Raw genomic sequence first — 15,910 nt, 5'->3', positions numbered from 1 at the left:
ATATAAGAGCATGTTATGCACCAAGAATTCCAAACGTGTATTTGTTTTGAAAACTTCGAGTTGTACTTCGTGGAACTTATCCCTAACATTAAGAAAATATATCTTTAATTGCGTATTCACTAATTAATGTATTTTATCAGGTAAGTTTTTTGTAAGACTGTTAACCTTTGTGTCAATATCTGTAACGTTATTTCCTGACTCTTATTTGAGCTGCAAAGCCCTCTTTTGTCTCATCAGCTACATTACTAGAAATAATTTCTTACATGATATCCAGTCTTGCATTAAACTTAAGATCTGCAGTATCTTCTATTGTAGTATCTATAGTATCCAGTTTGTCTGTTAATTTTTTAATACTTCCCACTGACACACTGGACTCGCTTTCGGGAGGACGACAGTTCAATCCCGCTTCCGGCCATCCTGATTTAGGTTTTCCGTGATTTCCCTAAAATCTCTCTGACAAATGCCGGGCTGGTTCCTTTGGAAGGGCACGGCCGACCTCCTTCCCCGTCCTTCCCTAATCTGATGAGACCGATGACCTTGCTGTTTGGTCTCTTCCCCCGAAACAACCCAACTTCGCACTGAGCCCTGTAAGATCGAAGATAACACTTTGAAACTTGTGCTCAAAGTCTCGATTTAGTGTTTAAAGTGGCAAACAACTTTTTGTTATTTTGGCTATTTTCTTTCAATTTGTCTTTTAAATCTGCTGTTTCGTGATTACGACTTACTTCTGATTCTGATTAATGCTTTCCATGAACTGTTTATTATTATCAGCTAGTTGTTGCCTTACCAACTTAAATATTCCACTCGTCTCTGTTATCGAGTAGGCAATAGGCATAAAGTTGTAACTTAATGTGATATATATATATATATATATATATATATATATATATATATATATATATATATATATATATAGTAATTATTTTGCGTATTCATCGTAGATAACTTTGCATATAGGATTTCTTTTTCGAAAAGAACACACGCTACATAACACACACACACACACACACACACACACACACACACACACACAGTGTTACGAAATTCACTGCTCACCGCGTGTAATGTGTGAGCAAATGGCGGCTGCATCTGCTATCTGACGGCGGTGTTCCGTCGGTGAACATCGACTGCAACTAGGCGGCTATGATCCCTTAGCGATGGAGGATAACCCCTTGTTGCTGTGTTACGATGTATCTGTAGCGTGCTGCGGGACGGACGATTTCGGTGTTTCGTAGGTAAGATCTCCTTCGAAATTCTTCTTAGGCAGTAATTTAAAGGGATTTATCCCATTTTCGTGTCAAATGTCACTGTAATATTGCTGATATTGGTTATATATCGTAGTTTGCTTTCTTGTTTTCCATAGCAACTCTATTTCACTGGTATACGTCCTCTTTGTTTAGTGGCAAATTCTAAGTCGTTAATGGTCTTCTTTTGCAATTATTTTTTCCCCCCAAGAACACTGTGGCCATATACGGCGAAAGGTAAGAAGAATATCCATGTGTGTTTTGACTGTGTTAGCTCGTTTATTTCACTTTGGTATCGCACGATTCTATTTAACTTAGATGCTGTATCTTGTGTCACTATCTTCTGTTGAAGGATTACCTCTTTTATGCTGGCTTGCATTTAATTCCAGTCGCCGTGTAGAACTTTGTGCGCCAAGCTCGCGCGGACTTCTCCGAAGCGTCTCTTCTGCTGCAAGAAATTGCTACGGCTTTCCGACTAACGACTTACACCAAATTACCAGATGCCGACAGACGTATTTTCACTTTCAACCATCAATTTCCAGATATTTATTGCATAACTGCATTTACAGTTCAGTCCATTAATATTATGCTAACACATTCTTTCTCCATGGGTACTCAAACAAGAATGCCGCCGATGTCAAAATAATACAAAGCTTCCTTAGATTACAATCAAAGAAACATGATTTGTTTTCCTGCTAAGAGATTCCATATTTATTCTGTGCGCCTCTTCTGGGTCCATGGACTGCATACCAGACGCCCAGCAAGTAGTCGACATTCCTCTAGCTTCCGCGCACTACGGCTACATCTTTCGTCGTATGCACTCTCTAACGGAACAGATACGGTACGCACAGCAGGTCAGTCGATATTTGAGTCCCCTACTTAACTTAAACATCGCAAACACCTTTAGCTGACGAAACAATTCTTGATGTAGCGGAACAGAACTTAACTCACGTCGTCTTGTTAGGCTGAAAGTAGACGTTTGATATTAAAACTATCAAAAAAGTAGCGATTGCTTAATGAGGTGAATGTTTGGAATTAACCATAAAGTCGAGGAAACAATCAGACAATCAAACAACGCTGGCACATGAATGCAGTGAAAGATGTAATTATGACTGTAAGGACAATGAACAACAAGTTCCTTAGAGGCGGAGCACATGTTCGAATTATGGGAAAATGGAGAAAGAAATCAGTAGTGAACCAACAGGGCACGTGCCGTAAGCGATTTAGGGAATTCTTTTAAAACCTAATTCTGGATTGCCGGAAAGGGATTCGAAGTGTCGCCCTCTCGATTGCGAGGCCCATGTGTTAACCACCGCCTCCTCGCTCGGTGTGAAACATGTGTTCAGGATATAGAGTGGAAGGTGCACCAAGAAATTTCTTTGCTACATTCCAAGAAACAATGAAATACCATTACGTAGATGCAGCTCAGCGTAGGAGGATGACGTCAATATCACGTACAAACATGATGGATGCATATATCTAAACACCGGAAAATTCTGTAGAAGATATTTCTCCAGGAGAGCATTTGAAATGACGAATGAATATGAGGTGAATGATAATGACGACCTGGGTGTAAAAATGGCGTACTACACGCAACCTAGTAAGACTCCTTATCAAGGTAATATTTCGCATATATGAGAGAATACCGCAGGAGTACGATACGACCATGATTTTAAAAATGTTCTTAAAATATTTTCTGTATAACTAGAAAACATATATTTCCAGTAAGAAATTAAAGTAATGTCCGTTTGAAGTAATGTTTTGTTACCAAATTTTACATTTATTTCTTCTGAGAAGATTACACCAAATTTTACATTTTCTCTTTTGAGAAGATTACGCCATGTCTCTTTCTTACGTTTAGAAGATAACTTTCTGGGGTACCAGGCTTCACACAGGGCGTTGATATGAGATTGTGTGGTATTTAGCAAAAAGGGAACACTTTAAATTACAAGACGAAAAAAAATATTGAAAACATATTGCGAATACTTTTGGCTTCAGTTCACAGTCTTTCATTACAAGATTGTGGCGCAATTCTTGGTTCTTCAGTCTGTTGATTTTGTTATTCTTCTGTTTCTATGCTCCTCTCGATGCTCATTGTCGTTCATTGGGAACTGAAAGATGCTTCGTGCTCTTCGTCTGGTTCGGGTTTTCGCTGTTCTTTCCGTGGCCACCGGTTTGCTTCAGAACTGGCAAGATCTCCTCCCCTTTAACTTTGGGCGTTGTTTGAAATATAAATCAAATCGACTTTTTACTAACAAATACAATAAGTATACTTGACACACTTTTCATGCTTTACTCTACATTCATGTTCATTCACTGTTCACTTGGACTACTCGCACTTCAATGTTTGTTTTTATTTACCTACTGCTATATGTTTTTGGCTCCTCTCTTCGTCACTGATAAGAAACTCACATTGGAACCCACAACGAGTCTTGCTTTATATACCCCTAGCAATGGGTAACCCCACGAGTGGCAAATTTCAGAACACACTAAAACGAGTTCGAATGGTCCACAATACTCCACAACATTCCATAGTATTAGAGAGTGTTTTGGAATGTTCCACAAAGGTGGGCGGGGGATGTTCAGGTATGTTCCGGAACATTCTGGCATTTTCCCGAATGCTCCAGACTATTTCAGATCATTCCAGAAGCTCCCGAATCATTGTGGAACATTCCGGAACATTCTACAATGTTGTGGAATGCTCTCGAACACTCTCGAGTGTTCTGGAACCTTCTCGAATACTCTCGCATCTTCTGGAATGTTCTAGAAATTTGTAGAGGACGAATGTTCCCAGTCCTTACATCTACAAAAGCACACCCTTCAGGTGAAAACGGGAACCTTCTTCATGGGTGGGGGATAGAGAGCTACTGTACCATATAATCCCACGATCGTACTTGGACTCGTTTCTGAGTTTTAGAAGCACACTGACGGTACGCTTAATGTGATTATAATTAAACTTTCAAAACGCTGTAGAAATAACACCACTGGTCAGAAAGACGTCAAATTGCAACGGAATATTATTCGAGAAGTTTGTAAACGTATTATAGCAATAAATAAATAAATAAATAAAAGTAAAAAATAAAAATTAATAAATTAATAAATAAATAAAATACAGTGAAGATTTATCAATAGATGGCTTGTGTGTGTCAGAATATGTAAATGAAAACACGTATCATGTTCACGACCCATTGAAGGTAGTATAAATACGCCGGGTACACGGCTTTTCCTCCTCTCGCGTCTGCGACGTTCGTCATGACTCTCTCAATGCAGGATCGCTCTCTGCTTCTAAAGCTGTACTACAAAAATGATGACTGTGTACACGTCACTCTGCAGAAGTTCCGGACACTGAAGGGTTTGGTTAAAAAGACATTGGACCGATGACTGCCGTGGGTCTGCAGAAAATGGTTCGGGAAATCGAAAAGAAAGGTTCTCTTGGTGAGCAACCTGGTAGATGGAGAAAACGAACTGATTCGACTTCAGTGGAACCAGTGGCCACAGTAATGAATTAGCAAACGAGTGGTGGTGTGCAAACGTGTAGTCAACGGAGAACTGCCCCAACATTGGACTTACCCGTGAACATGGTGCGTAAAATCCTACAAAAAATCCTTCTTCGCTGTCCATTCAAAATTACCCATGTGCACTAGTTGCTTCCGGTTGACCTGCCAGCAAGAGAGGCCTTTCATTTAGAATTTCTTGCTCGCATGGGAGTGGACAATGATTGGCCGTGGACGTTTTTGAGGGCAGACGAAGCCAACTTCCATCTCGCAGTAAATGTCAAAACACAGAATTGTCGAATTTGAGCCAAAGAAAATCGTCACACAAATCAGCCACTCCCACTTCACCTTGAGAAGCTCACTGTGTGGTGCGGGTCTACGGCATCATTTATCATAGGGCGATATTTTTTCGAAGAGACAGGTGCTTCCGGTCCTGTTACCTGTACCATCACTGAATGTCTTTTGCGCGACCACGTTATTCCACGTCTCCAACAGCGTGGATGTGTGGATGGGATCATTTTTATGCAAGATGATGCACCTTCTCACACTGAAAATCCAGTTAAGCAGCTGCTGAAGTGCCATTTCGGAAATGCTGGGATTATCAGCCTCTATCCTACAGCCTGGCCATCCCGATTACTTAATCTCAATCCGCGTGACTTCTGCCTGTGGGACTATCTGAAAGATGTTGTGTTCAGCGTTCCGATTGCGAAATTACCTGTATTGCGCAACACATTTTCAACGTGACACAGGGAACACTTCAGTCAGTTATGGAACATGCTGTTTCTCGATTTCAACTTGTTGCAGAAAACGGTGAACAGAATATTGCACATATTTTGCGCCAGTGACACGATCTGTTCCACTCGCAGGGCGCGCGCGGGAAAAACAACCATCTGAACTCCTCAGTACGAGCTTTAATTTCTCTTACCTTTCAATGGTTATCATTGCGCGATTTGGAAGTTGGTGGTAATAATATATGCAATAATATATGCTCTAGATACTCGGTGAAGATCAGATTTGGGAATTTAGTCAGCAGCCTCTTCCGTTTAGTGCGTCGTCTATTTGCAAGTGTGTCCCACTTCAAGCTTTCTATGAGATTTGTAACGCTCTCGCGATGGCTGAATGTACCAGTCACGAATCTTGCCGCTCTTCTTTGAACCTTCTCAATCTCTTGAATCAGACTCAACTGGTAAGGGTCCCATATCGACGAAGAATACTTTAAGAATGAAGGAACTAAAATATTCTAAGCGATTTCCTTTGTTGAAGGACTGCATCGCTTAAGGATTCTACCAATATATCGCAATCTAGGGTTCGCCTTACCAGTTACATATGTAATCTTATCGTTCCATTTAAGATCATTTCGAATAGTCACACCCAGATACTTGACGATGTTACCGTTTCCAAAGACCGGGCTTTTATTTTGTACTCGTACATTAATGGGGATTTTTGCTTTGTTATATGCAGTAGGTTACACTTACTTATATTGAAGGGTAACTGCCAGTCATTAGACCACGCATTTATTTTCTGCAAATCCTCATCGATTAGTTCACAACTTCCGTGTGATACTACTTTTCTGTAGACTACAGCATCATCGGCAAACAATCTAATGCCGCTGTCAATACCATCAACCAGATCGTTTATGTAAATCGTAAAAATCAGCGGACCTATTACGCTGCCCTGGGCACACCTAACGTTACGCTTGTTTCTGTTGAGGTCTCCCTATTCAGGATGACATACTGCTCTCTGTCTGATAGAGAAATTTCTATCCAGCCACATATGTCATCGGATAGAGCGTAAGCGCCCACCTTTAGGAGCAAGCGACAGTACGAAATTGAGTCGAACGAGAAGAAAATGCGAGGAATATGGTATCAACTTGGGAGCCGGTATCTAAAGCCTGTTGTGTATCATGCACAAAGAGGGCCTGCTGTACCTCGTATGGCTACTGTTTCCTAAAACCGTGCTGGTTTCTGCAGATGAGCTTCTCAAAGTCTTGAAAGGTCATTATATGTGAACACACAATATGTTCCATGATTCTACGACGGTAAATTATGTCACTGAAATTGGCCAGTAATTATGTGCATCCGATTTTCTAGCCTTTTTATACATTGCCATGTCCTGGGCCTTCTTCCATTCCCATGGAACTTGCAGCTTTTTTTATTTTTTCAGCGATCTTTGGCTTCAGGACAGTTAAAAACAGACGTGAGCGATACTTTGTATGCGGTTTTTGGCCTTAGGACAATGAAAAACCGATTTTTCCCCTCCAATGTGATATGAACTTGCCTTGGTGGATAGCCTTACGCAACTATAGTTGTGCACCTTTACACCCATGCACACTGAGTAGTACAGTTTGTTTAACATCAAACCTATACCTTAGGCATTCTTGTATGATTCATTTGTCATTTGTAGTCGATCACTGTTAAATTATGATACTTACAGTGCCACCTATTGCTACATTTTGTGACTATTTATTTTTCTTCTTGCATACGTTTTCTCCCTTCTCTGATAATATTACGTTGAAATTTGACGTTATTGTGACCACTGGTGTTATTTCTACAATGGTTTCATAGTGTAACTTTAATAATAACCACTATGTGTATTGTGTGGAACTGTCATGATCAATTAAATACAATTCTTCCTTCACAAAATTCTTCTGACTAGTTCCCACGTTGTTTTGATTAATTTTTCACGGTTGTAGATTGCATAAATGACTTACAAGCTTCTGCTTTGCTGGTAATAATTTCCCATTAACACAGAACACTGTATGGGTATCGTGTTTATGCTACATGACATTTTATCGTACTTTGCAATACAAAGTTTCATTTTGCTGTCATATTGCGCAGGTTTCATTGGAGAGCACCCGTTAAAGATAGAGAGAAGTTCATTTTCATGTTAACTGATTTTTGGAGTTTACATCACCGCATTATGAACCTTACTCCAGCAGATACTCTCTATTGTACTTTGAAATCGGTCTCTAGTGAATTAATTCACTGTTTTGATTGTTTCAGTGAGTAAGAATTATATTACTGCTGATTGACTTTCATTGCCTGAGATCACTTTGCAAAATAAATAAATATGAATATCCATAGCAGTGAGTCCCATGAGAATTACGGAGGATTTTTCGCTACATTGACCGTTTATTTAAGAATATAGTTTTATTTACCCTGTGAAAAATCCGAATAGGTGCTAAGCTGTGAAAAATTTAAATAATACATCGCTTTTCTTGACTATTATCTTTCATAGAAATTTGTAATGTGTTATAGTGCAACTATCATGCACAAAACTGCGGATATGTTCACGACAGGTGCTACTTTTCAACTATATTTCGATATCTTCTACTTGTACATACCTCTTCTAAATATTAATAATAAATAAAATGTATAGTGGCGCTATTAGCCAGTATTACTTCACATGCAGACACGTCCATGTGTCGAGCTTTAGAAGAAGACTTTTGGTCTGCAACTTACAATTTTTGTTTATTTTCCACATACATTATTATTGATTTCTCTATACTATTTCACAAATGAAAACCGAGCGAGGTGGTGCAGTGGTTAGCACACTGGACTCGCATTCGGGAGGACGACGGTTCAATCCCGTCTCCAGCCATGCTGATTTAGGTATTCCGTGATTTCCCTAAATCGTTTGAGGCAAATGCCGGGATGGTTCCTTTGAAAGGGCACGGCCGACTTCCTTCCGAATCCTTCCCCAAGCCGAGCTAGCGCTCCGTCTCATGACCTCGTTGTCGACGGGACGTTAAACAGTAACCACCACCACCACAGATGAAAGTTATTAATTTCTAATTCAGAACTCTTAAAAACAGAAATTCAAATACGGTGTGTCATCCAGGTACATTACATCAACAAGTTAAAACATTTCCATCAATTTAAGCCAGCAATAGTGTAATTGTCTTTAATTCTTGATGTCTCTATTACTTTAGTCGTTGGGGGCAAATGTGATAGTCCTTATTATACTACTCCGAATTTCAGGTAATTTTTTTCCTCTTTACTGCCTATTTAACTGAATGGCTGTCTCCCAAACCAACTACTATAATTTTTTTGTTAATTTCATTTTTAACACATTTACTAATCGGTCAGTCGCCTTCATATTAAGGCGAAGAGCGTACTTCTTGAATTACTAACTAAAACAAGAGCGACCGTTACTGCATGTATGTGAGCTCTCTGAGAAGGCAGCAGTAACCAGTTTATTTCCTCGTTAACTCGCTGTACAACTTCGTTAAGCCAAGGCTGATTACGCTGCTGTGCAACTTTCACGAAACTCACACTAGCTTCTACAGTTGTAACTCCTAACACGTGAATAAGGCTCGTGATATTACACCTTACATTGTTGACTGCTCTCTCCTATACCTGAGCTTGATACTCGTGATTTAGGTGCTAATTAATGTCTTGATATTCTCTGACATGACGCAGGCTAACACTAAGCTGACAATGATTAAAACCTTGACTTTACAGCCTGAGTTCCATCTAGATCCAAAATGTCTTATCGTGTCCAGCGTCACGTCATATTTGAGGAAAATGTACAGGGTGGTTATAAGTAACCAGTGCAGACGAAAATCTATTTACCGTGTGGGTACCCTCCTTTATAGAACTGATGTTTAGACAGTCCGCTGCAATATTTGTGTTGTTATTAGTTTAGTGTCATTACTTACCCTTCAGCGCCGGTACGGGTACGACGACGTAGCGTCAAAACACAAGCATCAGTGTGCATTGCAGTTGCATTCAGTCAACATGAGTGTGGACTAGGTTAACAGAGCTTTACTCGGAAAGCTGTTGGATAAAAACAACAACAACAGTGTGGCTGTTCACCGCAGGTATTGACGAATTAAGGGAAAACAGAGATCAGGAAATTAGAATCAACTGGCGATGGGGAACTGCTCCTTGGAAACGTCGACCTCCAGCTGCTCCAGAAATTGTTGAAGAAGTTGCTGTTGGTTATCAGCTGGACACTAACGCACATGGGAGGCTGAAGATGAGCATAGTGATGAACTTCGCCAACATCCCAGCTGAGATATTTCGGCCATTAATAGCACAATATTTAATAAGGTTCCTGACTGTTGTGGATGCAGACGGTTGTAGCACTGAGCAACATTTGTCGCCTGTCACATAAACATTATACGGAATTAACGAAAGTTACGCACTACTGTGGAAATTAAAATTTGTCCCTTCAACGGTTTATTCATTACATATCTTCGGCATATGCTTATAAATATTTTCACAACGTGTTATTGTCTTACGATGACACGTTTTTCATGGGGATCCTCTCAAGTAACGAAAGTTTAATTGTAACCACCCTGTACTTCCTATCGACCCGCCTTATCAGTCTTATCAGTGCATAAAATTAACAATGTACGAGATCTACAAATTCTTCTTCTAATATTTTAGATTCTAATGAGGGAGGACGGTGGTTAAATTTCCCGTCCGGCTATCAGGATTTAGGCCGTCTGTAGGTTCCCTAGTCGGCGATGGCTATTTTGACAACTACACATCTGATTTCCTTCTCTATTCTTTCCCAGTCAGAGCTTGTGCTCCGTCTCTAATAACAGTGCTGGTGGCCGAAACTTTAACTTTAATCGTTCTTCCTAACTTTCCATTCACCCTTTACCTTCCACTTTTTCCTACTGTCGGTTCCTCCCATCTCCCCGTCATGCACATCCATTATTCCACATTACTGCAGTTGCCCACATGAAATTCATCTTAATTTAACTATAGATAATCCATAAAACACTCTATAGGTAAGCAACCTAAGGCAGCAATCATGTTTATCGATGAGTGTATCGTGGTTAACATGTTCAGATACTAAAGACAGACTTACGGAGCCTAAATCAGTCTTATAATAAAACCAATACGTAAATAAAAACACTTCTTGCATGCTTTCACGCATTAACTGTTAATTCTTTACTTCCTCTTGTTCATGACTGTCAAAGAGGAAGAAAAACAAATTACCTTGTATAAAATACTAGTAAGACGATTTCAAATGTCTTCTACCTACACGACTACTCTGCAATTCTTCAGTATAGTTTAAATAGTTTCAGTATAGTTTCAATTCGTATTCTTCCTTTTTAGGTATATGTTTAATCTTAAAATTAATAAATGTATTACTATTTTTATCTACGAAGGGGGTCAAATAAAACTCAAATGGAATACCAAAATGATTAAAGGAGAGTTTTCGAACTTATTCTCGTATAAATACAAATTCATATGGTGAATTATTCGCTTCATAATATCTGCTGAATGTTTTCCGTAATCTATTGTAATTTACATTTTAAATATAAAGATCGCCCTCATTTTATTATTCCAAAACTACGTCTGTTAACGTAACAATCCATATTATTGTGGAATAATAACGTGTACACTATCCGAGCATATTGTTTTCTTCCTATGTTTATAATAAGTGCAAGTGTAGCACAAAATCAGTTAACTGTAATAGCTTTCAGTAACTTACTATTCCAAAAGCTAGAATATTTTTTTCTAGTCAAATGAGAAAACTCTTTGTAGCAAACACGTATTTCTTATTTATGATGAAATCTTCTCGGGTTATCAGCAGAGTCATTGCGTCGTGCCGCAAACCGACTGACATCCCAAGAAGACTTCATCACCGAGATTCTCCGAGGAAGTGTAGATTAGCTTCCGAATTTCTTATTAATTCACACCCTGTAAAAGTATTCGTCTGTTGGATGTGACAGTACTTTCTTTACCTTTTCAAATAATCAGTATCACTACAACACAGTCACTTTTGACTCTAAATGTTTGATTACAAAATTCAGTGACTTGACACGTCTATGGGCAATACCCAAAGAATGCCGTGTAAGAATGAGGCAAAAGCTACAGTTCGCTGGTCGCTATTTGGTTATTCAAAATTCCTCCAGTATTTTCTCTAAACGGTGCTTGGTTGTACCGGATGCTAATCTTCGCGAAACACCAGCTTCAGTTATTAAACCACAGTCATACAGCGGTCTTTCTGCTTAATTTTCTTCATTTAATGCACTGTTCTATCTCTGGCTTTCACTTTCCAGCTGGAGATTATTACAGGAAATGAGGAGAGGAAATGCAGTAGTATACTTCTGTATATATCTGTTAAGGGAATGAGTGATGGTGAACTATGCTATCATTACAATGTGAGTCTCAGAATATATCGTGTGTGCTAGTATCTAAGCCGTGTAAAAACATTTTTAAATTCTGTTTTTACCAAACATTGCATTTTATACTACCTCTTAATCATAATACTTCTACTTTCCATAGAACCTTGATTTCGATTAAAACAAACGTAGCTGTTTGTATAAGGCGTATTATACTAATCCTTCAGAATTAAAAATTAGGTTAGTGCACTTTGGGGATCAAAAGTATAACAAAAGACACCTCAAGAGCGATGTTGCTCGTGTAATAAAGTTTCGTGATTTCTAATTATTTCGTTAGTTTGCGCTTTTACTTTATCTATTTATTCCTAATTCCTAACTGAAGTAAACTACTTGGAGTTTTTCGCCACTTAGCATGTAGGAGATCTGTTGTCATGGCATCTTCGGCTGTACGTAAGTCACCGAATATCAGGCATACGTCATCAGCACCTTTTTTCTCCAGAAGCCATCACTTCTCCATCAAGCAACTGGTCAGTAGTCTTCTCGTAAATATGTGCACTTCATCTGAGTCCTGTCAGCAAGCAAAACCCAAACACGATCCTTGTTCCTCTATCGTCTATGTAGGTTGAAATGTTTGTAGGAATTGCTGGACGTCTAACCCCTATTCTTCCAGGAACTGTTTATTTGTTTTCGGATATGTTAGCCATCCAACAATTAGCAGGCTTTCTATAAACATTTATTTTATTGTTTCGCCGCAATATACACCATATTTTGCTACTGTTTTTTTTTCGCTGATCCTTAAACTTAGCCTTAGAATAAAAATGAAACTAATGTTTCTAAGTTTTTATTTATAGTTGTTTGTTCAGTTTTTGATGTTCAGCTGGCGTCTTTTTAGAATTTTTTTGGGTTACGCGTTTGATCATCATATTTCTTCTATAGGCAGCCCTGTTTGAAGTGCCTGTAGCGTGAGACCCGTAACTCTTTCATGAGTAGTTCCAACTCTGTGAAAGGGGCCACCTAACGGCTCCTCTTCGAGAAATGGATAAAAATTTGTTTCGATAATTTTTTGTACTGAATTATCATCCATGTGATATTAAACCTTTCTAGTTTTATTACTGAACGAAGAATACAGAACAGGTTAATCGTTTTCTAATGATGAATGTCACTTTCTGTTCTTCGTAATTCAGCCTGTTTTGTGTACCACAGTTTGGTTTTTGTCATTTGACAATATGCATTGTACAGAGTTTCCGATCGGCACGAATTGTATGCGGAAACGCCTTCACTGACAATGTTTAACACAATCAAGCGAAATACAGACGGTGCCGAAAAATGAACGCTTTTAGTAATTTTGGACACAGTGCCGTAAGATAACTTAGTATACCGCTGATCGTTATTCTTGTCCAGTATTAGATAAAAACTACGTACAGGCTCTAAACCATCAATCATATAAAGTGAGAGACATCATTTTATGGAAAGCTTTGTCCCATGTTAAGATGTACACAGTCTAACGGCCGATTAATGCTGCTGAATGTAGTGTATAGTGTGAGTGTAGATACCACATCTGAGTAGTCAATTACAACCAACTGTCTTGTGAATATTGCTGCACGTAGTGAGTTAACTGACTTTGAAAGTGTGATGAAGGCCTCTGTGAGACAGATCATAACAGATCACAGGCCACAAAAAGATTCTGGTTTTCCTGGGCCAAGGGTGGACTTTCAGTGCCGCAGAGACAATTTTTCTACATACGTAGATACCCTCATAGGATCACAAGTTCTGGACTTCGCCTCCGTCGAACCATGCCGTAAGATACATGGTGTATCACGAGTTAGATCGTCACCGATTTGAGTGCCGGACATCATGAACTCTTTCCGTATCAGAACTATGCACAGACAAATGCACCGCATACGCTTCAGGAGCCAGCAGCTGTCTCGTGTCACATGTCTTCTCACGACTTTTGTCAACTCGGTATTTCTCTCAAAATGTGTATAAGAATTACAAAAGAAAATTCAGAGTACACGTGGATTCTTCTCGCATTGCATCGAGAGTAAAACTGGAAAGAAGAAACTCTCCAATACACGTTTTACAGGAGGTAAAGCTAAATTTATGTACACTAAGGTAACAAAATGCAGCACTTACTCACATTATACAGGATGTCACCACAAAATCATATTTCTCGTTGGAGCTTTCGGGTAGTCGCGTACTTTTCTTTCCAGAGAAAACATCGAATGCCCATGCTCAGAGAAACAGTTGGACCGAGTTAAAGGGCGTTTTGTTCATTAACAGTTGATTACAATGCAGTCTCAATACAGGTCAGGTGTAGCGATAAATTTCTCGAAGTAACGCTATACTGTTACAATTCACCGATTACATTACAAGTTAGCTCAGGTTTGAATTAATGGCTTCTTACAGAATGAACGTGACTTTCTACTAGATGTTTAGACAACATTGTCGGCTTTCAGCTTCACAAAATCAGAACTGTGAGGTCGTCGGTTGAAAAGTTGAAACTAGATCAACGGCTGAAAATCATGAGAGTTCATATTAACGTTATGTTTACGTCAGCCTACACGTTGAGAGGTTACCTAATAGAAATGTTGTTGCTTCATTGGGAAACGGTGCGATATGATCTCCGACGTTTCAGATAGTCTTGTACGCGTTCGCGTTCATGCATTACTCATAGTTAAAGTAGTCCCCCTTGATTTGTTCGAGTGAGTTTGGCGAAATGAATGTGTCGTGTACTCTTTCGCTACTACGTGGAGAGGCATAAACCTGACTGTTTGAACTACCCGGAAACTGCACAGATTTAATCACTCATACTCATAAGCTCTGTAGAGGATATAAATGTCTTTCTAGCACATTTAATAGCTGTGTGACACGTCTGAAAGATTTTCGATTCTGTAACTGCATTTGCTGCTCCGATGCTCCACGACATGCTCATTAGCTCTGTAATACCAGTCACAACATACCGAAGATGCACCACTAAACTAAGTTCTATTGTTTTTACACCAAGTGGAAGCACTCATCAGATTCAAACGCGTGTGTTCAAAATGTGGCCATAGCAGAACTGTTCCTTCTCAGAGCTTAACTTATTTCTCAGTCTGTGCATTACAATGTACATAACGTAGAAAATTTGAGCTGATGGGGTGAATGTCCTTGGCAAAATAATAATTCCTGAACAATTAAATTACTGGAAATATTTTCACTGGGCAGTTTCTTAATGCTAGTAATCCTCCTATATTTCAAGAATTTGCTATAATGCATATGGAATGTAGTGAAAAAGGCAATAAATATTGACTGATTTTCACATAGTAACTAAAGCGTTATGTAAAATATAAGAGCATTTCTCAAATGTCTAATTTAAAAACATTACTGTTTTTAAAATGTGTCCCACAGGTACCTGAAGCCAGCCTATGAAGTTGATTGAAACAAACTATTCTTAATGTGTGTATTGACTGCACTGACGATAATATCTTCTGAATACCTAACCATTGTTATGCGCTATGTATCATTTTGATAAGCAAGGTTACCAGTGAGTATTAATGACACGCGGGCAAATATAAATGTTTTTTATTTAATTATTAACTTTTCCTTACTAACTTAATAATTACTCCACGCTGTAAAGTTCACGAAAGTGTCGAATGTTGTCTTATAACTGTTAGTTATTGCAACTAGGGCTCACTTTTATAACCATAAATTACCAGCATTTAGCAAGTTCTTTGCAGTTGATGTATGTTACAAAAAACTTCACTCAAAAGTGTATTATCTGAACAATAAGAAGGATCGAGCATTTTTCCCCATAGGATCATTCTGATTAATGTTGTAGCTCACCGAGAGGATAAAGAGTAAGTAGCACTGTCCTGCCGTAGTACAAGGTGGAATTGTCCCCAATGAAAACTGCCTTGGTGTCGACTTCAGCTTATTAATTCTTATGACCGTACAGATCGTCGTTGTATATGTTGTCATTGGCGAGGCTTTACAGAAACTTCGTCGGAGAATACTGCTTTCCCTGCTAGCAGACGCTCTTTTGGCGACACGAAGAGTCATATGGCTCTGCTCCAGTTTCCCTCTCGACCTCTGACAGTATACGACAG

The 15,910-nt window shown here is 39.0% G+C and overlaps 1 protein-coding gene and 1 non-coding gene across 2 annotated transcripts in view; both read left to right on the top strand.

Annotated features, from left to right (window-relative positions):
• Positions 1–15,910, top strand: part of LOC126299155 (tachykinin-like peptides receptor 99D) — a 1,430,543-nt gene that overhangs the window by 142,361 nt on the left and 1,272,272 nt on the right. The window lies entirely within an intron of this gene.
• Positions 8,266–8,338, top strand: Trnaa-cgc (transfer RNA alanine (anticodon CGC)). The gene has a single exon. It is a non-coding gene; the product is annotated as a tRNA-Ala (tRNA).

Source organism: Schistocerca gregaria, chromosome X (assembly GCF_023897955.1).
Source record: "Schistocerca gregaria isolate iqSchGreg1 chromosome X, iqSchGreg1.2, whole genome shotgun sequence".
Taxonomy (NCBI): domain Eukaryota; kingdom Metazoa; phylum Arthropoda; class Insecta; order Orthoptera; family Acrididae; genus Schistocerca; species Schistocerca gregaria.
The sequence above is the reverse complement of the archived record's forward strand: the minus strand, read 5'-3'. Positions and strand labels throughout refer to the sequence as shown.